The sequence below is a fragment of the Puma concolor genome, chromosome B1 (genome assembly GCF_028749965.1).
Source record: "Puma concolor isolate L17-30 chromosome B1, mPumCon1.1.hap2, whole genome shotgun sequence".
Taxonomy (NCBI): domain Eukaryota; kingdom Metazoa; phylum Chordata; class Mammalia; order Carnivora; family Felidae; genus Puma; species Puma concolor.
Window position 1 is genome coordinate 70135867 of NC_141670.1, and position 8616 is coordinate 70144482.

Below are 8616 nucleotides of genomic sequence, written 5' to 3' on the forward strand. Positions count from 1 at the left end.
GCCCCGCGGGTGCCGGTCTCTGGAGGTGTCATGGGAAAAGACGCATATTCCTGCTTGTCCTTGTCGGTTTTATTTTGTCTTTGTGAATTCTGGCTGGTCTTCGTGGGTTCTAGTTTTTCCCTGATTGCTTCCACTCTGCAGCGCGACCTGTTCCCTCCCTCTGATCCAGCTGACCTACAACACTCTCCGCCTGGCCAGCAGGCGGCTACAGACACAGCAGCTTTGCATAGACTTCTGCACCAGCTCTCCGTGTGGTTCCGGCTTAGAGATGTTTCTCGGGTTCTCCAGCTACCCCCTTCCGGAGTTTTCCTTCCCCAGCTTCTCCGACAATTAAGTTTAAACCCTATAAGGAACCCCTCACTCCATATTAGTCACTGTGGTCCTGGTTCTCCAATTAAACCCTGATATGTGTATTTGATTCTTTCAGGTCTCGCAGGACCAGTGGAGCATATAGTCAAAGGCTATATGATGCCCCATATAGTCAAATCCCATCTGATGCCCCATGAATTAGGAAGTTTTCCTCTCTGGCTGGTGGGAGCAGACACTGTTCCAGGTCTGTGAGTGCCTTGAGTGCTGTTGTCTTTAATCCTTCCAGGTGGTTCTTTTTCTGGCTTCAGATTGTTTGCTCACCTACAGGTGCTGATCAGTACTTGGCTGAGTACTTAAAGAGAACCATCTGCACATTCCCAGATTTCTCTCTTCAGTGAGAAGATTTCTTTAACCCTCTACATGGCCAGTTCTAGCCTCCTTCATCTCCCCAGAATCTTGCTTGCTTCTCCTCAACTCAAGGAGACCTTGCCCTCAGGTTGTGCCTTCCTGCACTGGGGTCTGGAAACTCTTAAAGCAGTAAACTGGGACAGCCCCAAGGATGTTTATTATCTCTTAGGGATCACTGCCCTTCACTGTCTGATGCTCGGTGTCTTTAAAATCGTTGTTCCAAACAACTTCATTTAGTATTCTTGGTTGCTTTAGGCAGGAGGATAAATCTGATCTGCTATTTCATCTTGGCCAGAAATAGAAGACTATTGTTTTTATTCATTCATTCATTCATTCAAAACTGCATGTTTATTTTATTTCCATTAGAAAAAATATTATCTCTTAAAATTTTGGTCCGCTTTTGTCTTCTTTACTTCTACCACTCAAACTCCAGTACTTCAATTTTACTCAAGTGAAAGCAGAAGTAGATAGCTGATGTGAGAACTAAGTATTTCACATCATTAAATTAATAGAATTTAATTGAATGAGGTGTGCGCTTTATTATTTATCAGGAATAGTAACTCATCTCTCCTGCACGTTATTTCCCTTTACTATTATTTATGAGAGTAAGTATGTAATGAGTGTCTCTTTTCCCATACGCAGTCATATGAGTGTGCTTAAGGGTGGTTTATAACACCGGTAACAGGATTTGTCCTCTGATCTTCAATTCATGCTCAATCCCCCTTATTCTAGGGTATTTCCACAATAACTTCAAATGTTTTAGTCAGACGTGCACTTTCCAACATCAGCTGTAAAAATCAAGATGTTAATTTAAAACCATTATTACAATTCCAGACTAAATAATGCTGGACCCACTTACAGCGATGCTGTTGTGAGAGGTCCTTGGACAGCCACTGGCTTCAGTCTCCACACGGCCTCCTTTGGCAGAACAGCAACCTGGTAAGTGGCTCTAGCAGGAAAGCTACTCTTGAAATGTTGCTTGTGGGTTTCATTGACAGTTTTGAAGCCATTTGTGTCAGCCCACAAAACAGTTGTCTTTACATTTTAGTGAAATCACAACCTGCAGCTTTCAGAATTTCACCCATGTTGACAAGGGCTTGTTTGGTTTCTTCTGCCATCCCTCCTAGCACCAGCTGTCCACTGGAAGGTTCATGCCTACCTGTCCTGAAATGTAAATAGTACTGTTGACTAACAAAGCTTGACTGCAGGGACCAACAGCTCCTGGGGCTTTCGCAATGCTGATCACCTTTCTGATCAAAGACACCGTGGCCAACACTGCCATCTTGCTGTCCCTCCAAGAGAACAGTCCCGTACACTGTCTCTCATAGCATCTCACCTGACTAACCAGAAGACTATTGCTTTTGTTCTCTTAGTTAAGAGTCACTTATGTTTTTCCTCCCACTCTGTTATCTTATTTTTCCTTCCCTTCCCTTATATTCGTCTCTTTTCTTTCTTAAATTCGATATATGAGTGAAATCATATGGTATTTGTCTTTCTCAGACTGACTTATTTCACTTAGCATAACACTCTCTATTTCCATCTATGTCATTTGCATATGGCAAGATTTCATTCTTTTTGATGGCTGAATAATATTCCATTCCATTATTTTATATATATATATATATATATATATATATATATATATATATAATCACATATCACATTTTCTTTAACGATTCATCATAGGGTAGTTCTTTTTTTAACTTTTTGAGGAGACTCCATACTGTTTTCCAGAGTGGCTGTACCAGTTTGCATTCCCACCAACATGGCAAGAGACTGCATCCTCACCAACATCTGTTGTTTCCTGAATTGTTCATTTTAACCATTCTGACAGGTGTGAGGTAGTATCTCATTGTGGTTTAGATTTGTATTTCCCTGATGATGAGTGATGTTGAGCATCTTTTCATGTGTCTGTTAGCCATCTAGATGTCTTCTTTGGAAAAATGTCTATTCATGTCCTGCCCATTTCTTCACTGGATTGTTTGTTTCTCGGGTGTTGACTTTGATAAGTTCCTTATAAATTTTGTATACAAACCCTTTATCAGATATATCATTTGCAAATATTTCTTCCATCCTGTAGGCTGCCTTTTAATTTTATTGATTGTTTCCTTTGCTGTGCAGAAGTTTTTATCTTGATGAGGTCTCAGCTCAGTTTTGCTTTTGTTTCCCTTGCCTCCAAAGATATGTCTAGTAAGATGTTGCTGTGGCCAAGGTCAGAGGTTGCTGCCTGTGTTCTTCTCTAGGATTTTGATGATTTCCTATCTCACATTTAAGTCTTTTATCCACTTGGAATTTATTTTTATATATGGTGTAAGAAAGTGGTCCACCTTCATTCTTCTGCATGTTGTTGTCCAGTTTTCCCAACAACTTTTGTTGAAGAAACTTTTTTTCCATTGGATATTCTTTCCTGCTTTGTCGAAGATGAATTGACCATATACTTGTGGGTCCATTTCTGAGTTTTCTATTCTATTCCATTGATCTATGTGTCGGTTTTGTGTCAGTACCATATTGTTTGGATGACTACAGCTTTGTAATACAGCTTGAAGTCCAGAATTGGGATGTTTCCAGCTTTGCTTTTCTTTTTTCAGGATTGCTTTGGCTATTCAAGGTCTTGTGTTCCACACAAATTTTGGGATTGTTTGTTCTAGCTCTGTGAAAAATGCTGGTGGTATTTTGATAGTGATTACCTTAAAAGTGTAGATTGCTCTGGGTAGTATCGACATTCTAACAATGTTCTTCCAATCCTTGAGCATGGAGTATTTTTCTATTTCTTTGTGTCCTTTTCAACTTCGTTCATAAATGTTCTGTAGTTTTTGTGAAAGGGACATATTTTGGGGTGTCAGGATATAGGTGGGGTGATATTTGCAGTTGAGATTCCTCCTTGGTGTGCTTTACCTTCCAAATGAGCAGGTCTGGGTATGAGTCAAGGCGTTGACAACATGGGAAGGGAACCAGTGGGTTCGGTTCTATAATTTTCAGGGCGTTGTGCATTTTGTCTCATTTCAGCCTAACAGTTACCTAAAGACCCTTTGAACAGATCCTAATTCCTTAAAGCATACACCTGATTCTTTTCCTAAGCAGTTTGACATACTACTTCCCTTCAGGATTAACTACTGTAATAGTCTTTTCTGCATACAAGTAGACCTGCTCACTTAAATCCTAGTAATTTCTTAAGTCCTATTATCTTTTTCGGCCTCAGAACAAGTCCAAATTCCTGCACAAATCAAACACATATTTTATACTTTATTCTAATATCTCCACATTGCCAATTTTCTGGTAGGATTCATTTAAATTTCAGTGAGAATTAATGCATATTGGACACAAGCAATATGCATGTCCAGCTGGAGTTCACAGATAATTTCTGATAATTTTTCTCTTTGAAAATTCCTGCCTTCTCTGTATTTCTCCCTCTGAAGATAGGAAGTAAGTTTTCTCTGTGAAATATAAGTTTGTGTTGCTGTTGTGACTTTTAATCAAACCTAGTTTTTGGCTTTTACTGTCACTGTAATATGTTGCAAAATTATATTACATTTTTGAAATTTTCCAAATTTGTTTCAGATACAACCTTTTCCCTTTAGTCACAGGTTAATGAACCTAAGCTTCCTGTTTGGTTTATGAATTTTATGTAATAATATCATATGAGAAACATATAAACAAATCTCTCAAGTTTGTTATGGGCCCAAGGCAATAAAAAGATCTTGTTAATTTATTAAAAAAAAAAACCTTTTCAGATTGTTTGTCCAAAAGAAAAACCTCTACTCACCCAAAAGAAATAATAAATTACCTTTTAGTCAGCTGAAAATACATATAAACAAATCTAGTCAGGAATTGTCTTGGCAGGACAGGGTCAGATTTTTCTCTGGAAGATTTCTTTTTATTTTCACATGACACACTTACATGCTAGTGAAGTTTGAGAAATTGGGGGTGAAATGGACTGAAGGAACCCCTTGGCACACAGCATTGCTTTACCTTCCTGTGACATTTCACAGTCTCACTGTCTCTCCCTTTAGGACTCGTGTCCATATGAGAACATCACTGCATGTCTGAGCCCAATTACGGGACTCATGCCTGGGGACCAATTCACTGCAGACAAATATAACTGCATCTCTTGTAGACAAATATTGGTTAGAATGGATTTCCAATACTTTGTTTTTCAAGAGGTACATTTTATTTCATCTGTATTCTTGCAATCTGTTCCCTAGACACTTCTTTGTTATTTTAGTCAGTGCCAGAAACCCACTTGACCAGTGAGGGGGAAATTTTTCTGCTGAAGTATTCAGGGTTTTTTTTAGATAAAATTATTTGTTGTCACTAAACTTATGAGTCTGATTTTTCCAAGCAATTTACATTGGGTACAGAGAGAGCAAGTTTTATTAACAGAAGTATTTAAATAGTTATATATTTAAAATTTTGTTTAAGTTTATTTATTTATTTTGAGAAAGAGTACAAGCAGGGGAGGCACACAGAGAAGGAGGGACAAAATCCCAAGCAGGCTGCACACCATTAGTGAAGAGACTCGTGCAAGGCTCAAACTCAGGAACGGTAGGATTATGACCTGAGCTGAGATTAAGAGTTGGGTGCTTAACCAATTGTGCTACCCAGGTGCCCCTTAACTAGTTAGATACATTTTGATATGGTTCTTTAATGAGAGTTTTACAATGGGGCAGTACCACTCTTAGAACTGGGTGACTAGAACCCCTACTCTGGGTGCCCTGTCCTCCATTCACCACTTCCTCACTGGGCCAGAACATCTCCAAACCAGGAGCTTCCATTCTCCTGCCTCCCCACTTCTACTCCTGCTCCAGGCTCTCCAGGACCATAGAATTCCCTGTGCAAAAGTGTGGGCTTGCTTTCATGCCCCAAGCCTACTTTTAATGACTGCTCAGGAATCTTCCCCCAATGGATCACCTGAGGTCTACCTGAGTTCCAGTAGTTCACCCCTGTGGTCATAGGCCAAAGGACACTGTTGAGGGGAACATTATCAGAGCCTGGGAATGTGGTTTGGATTCTCCCTAGTTGTGCACTGAGGACCCTTGTAATACCAAGTGGATCTGCTGGTGGTCGGTGGGAACTGCAGGGGCATAGGAACCTTAGTCTGTGCTCCTCTTGGGCTGTAAATGATAGAGGTGGGCCTTGGACAGAGGAGGAAGAAGTCATGAAAAAGTGAACATCGTGTGGTTTTTCTCAAAGACAGTTTGTATACAGTATGCAAGGGATATGTACGATGAGAGAAGATGACAATCAAATCAATTGTCAAGGGCAAGGGAGCTTTAAATTATATAGATTGAGCTTGTTCTGGAGTCTTCTTTCACCTGTGTGCCTTTCTCCTAAGTCTTGGAGGCTAGAATGTTTCTAGTCAAGGTGAGGAAGAGCAGGAGGCATGCTGAATGGCCATTGCTAGGTGCAGGTCACCATCCAGTTGGAGCAAAAGTAAGACTGGCTATTAGTGGTAGTGAGAAGCATCATGGAATTAGCTGAAGGCAATCAAATGTTTGTTCATCAACTGGGAAGATGAACTGCTTTAATCAGTGCAGGTGCTCATTTTAATTTTCCTGTCAGAAATTAAGGTGGGAGACTTTTTACAGTAATAGGGAACTAGGTTTACTCTCTTGCTTAAACAATGAAAAACTGGATAAAATACATGAAACAATGGTTTATCAAGACGCGAAACAGCCAACAACAAAGGTTAGGATTCTCTGAGAGAGGAGAAACAAGTGAGGTGAATCCTGTGATTGCCCCAGTTTACCACTTGAGAATTTCCAGGCCATGGCACAAGGAGGAAGAACCCAGATGAATGTCAGTGGTACCCCTGAGTTGAGGAGAAAAAGCTGAGAAATCAGGTGGGCTAAGAGGCTAAACTATATAGGGTATTATGCTAAGTGAGATAAGTCAGAGCAAAGCAAATACTGCATGATGTCACTTATATGTGGAATAGAAAAAAGCTTACCTTGTAAAACATGGAGTAGAATAGTGGTTGCTAGGGACTGGGGGTGGGGGAATTGGGAAGATGTTTAAGTATATATATATTTGCAATTAGTACCTCAGTTCTGGAGACCTAATGCACAGCATTGGGATTGTATTCAACAATATTATATTATAAACTTCAAAGTTGCTAAAAGACTAGATCTTAATTGGTTGCCATCATAAAAAATAATTGTGATATAATAGAGGTGTTAGCTAACACTACAGTGGTAATCATATCGCACTTATGTAAGTGTATTAAATTAGACAGGTTGTACACCTTAAACTTACACAGTGCTATATGACAATTGTATCTTAGTTAAAAAAAAAAGGTGTAGAGGCCAGAATACCTGAAAAGGAGCTTTCAGAGAATTTAAGAGATCTGTAGAGATCCCCTGAATTCTTTATCTGAGTATGGGACAATGCTTATGTGTCAGGAAATTATCTGAGGCCAAAGAAAAAAAGGACACTCAAAAGGTTCAGAAGGAACAATCTCCAAGTAGTCTAAATACTCATTTAAAAGGCAGAAATTCTGACTGAGTAAAAAAGCAATGTGGTTGGAATGTAAAATGGTACCTTGACAGAACAATTAAAACTTTTAATATTAAATCAAATCTTATTTGCCTGAATTAAAAAAAAAACCCAAACATTAAGTCTGTGATGAAAACAGATTTATGATCATTGGGAAGATTTGTATAGTTTTATAAAACTTGTATAAAAACTATATTTCAACTATTTTTGTATTCTGACAAAACTAATTACATATGATGATTAAAACACTTTTTCTCTAAATTTCTTTAACTCTCATCCAAAACTATGGATGAATAAATTCATGCTATAAAAAATTCTCCATATCATATGCCACGGAACATACTGTTTTCATGGCATAGAAGTAATTTTTACTTGTAAAAGACATACTGAATATTCAGTATGGTCTAAATGAAAAAATGATTTGTTAATTTTTTTGGAGTCTTTGGAGTCTTTGGTCTTCTGGACCAACATTATTTATGAACTGAAATCAATATGCAGATAGGCCAGGGCGTTAAACATTGAGAATTTGCCACAAGCCAGGGACTTTTCTAAAATCCTCACAACAATTCAGTGATACAGGTACTATTATTATTATTCTCAGTTTTACAGATGAGGACACTGAAGTCAGAAAGTTAACTAATCCAGTGTACTCAGTAAGTAGCTCAACATGAATCTCATGAATTGTGATCGAAAGGGCAATTATCCTGGGTGTTCAATTTTATCATGTTGGCATTTTTGTTTCAGTCTTTCATGGTAATGTGAAAAGTACAAATTTCTTATGTTTAAATTGAAATTACTTGTCAACCACTATGGTGAGTGAATTCTGAATTAATCTCTTTAGACTGGGATTCCTCTTGCCCTCTTAGTGGTGTGCCCACTTTGAGGAGGTTTTGCTGGGTCAACACGACTCATATGAGCCTCAGCAAGGGAGCCAGCAGGACATGACTATTCCTTTTAATTCAGATCTACATAAATAATTCCAGAATTGTTTTTTTTTTTTTAATCTTACAACTTATTTTAAAATGTTCATGGATTACATTCAGAATAATATCTTTATTTCTGTAATAATACACACATTAATTTCAACATACTCAAAAACTTTTGGTGACAATAAAAGTATGTAGAATCCTGTTTTAGTCAGCTTCGACTGCCATAACAAACTACCATATGCTGGGTGGCTTAAATAATAGTAACTTACTTCTCACAGTTCTGGAGGCTAGAAGTTCAACATCAAGTTGCCAGCATGGTCGTTTTCTAGTTGAGGACTCCCTTGACTTGTAGATTGCTGCCTTCTTTCTGTGTCCTCACATGGTTGGGGAGGGGAGAGAGCAAACTCTCTGTATCTTTTCTTCTAAGGGCACTAATCCCATCATGCGGGCCCAATTCTCATGACCTCATCTAAACCTA

General features: G+C 38.6%; 1 pseudogene; it reads right to left on the reverse strand.

Moving 5' to 3' along the window:
- Positions 1–1572: 1572 nt before the first annotated feature.
- LOC112858859 (2-iminobutanoate/2-iminopropanoate deaminase pseudogene) lies at positions 1573–1999 on the reverse strand (annotated as a pseudogene).
- Positions 2000–8616: the final 6617 nt, after the last annotated feature.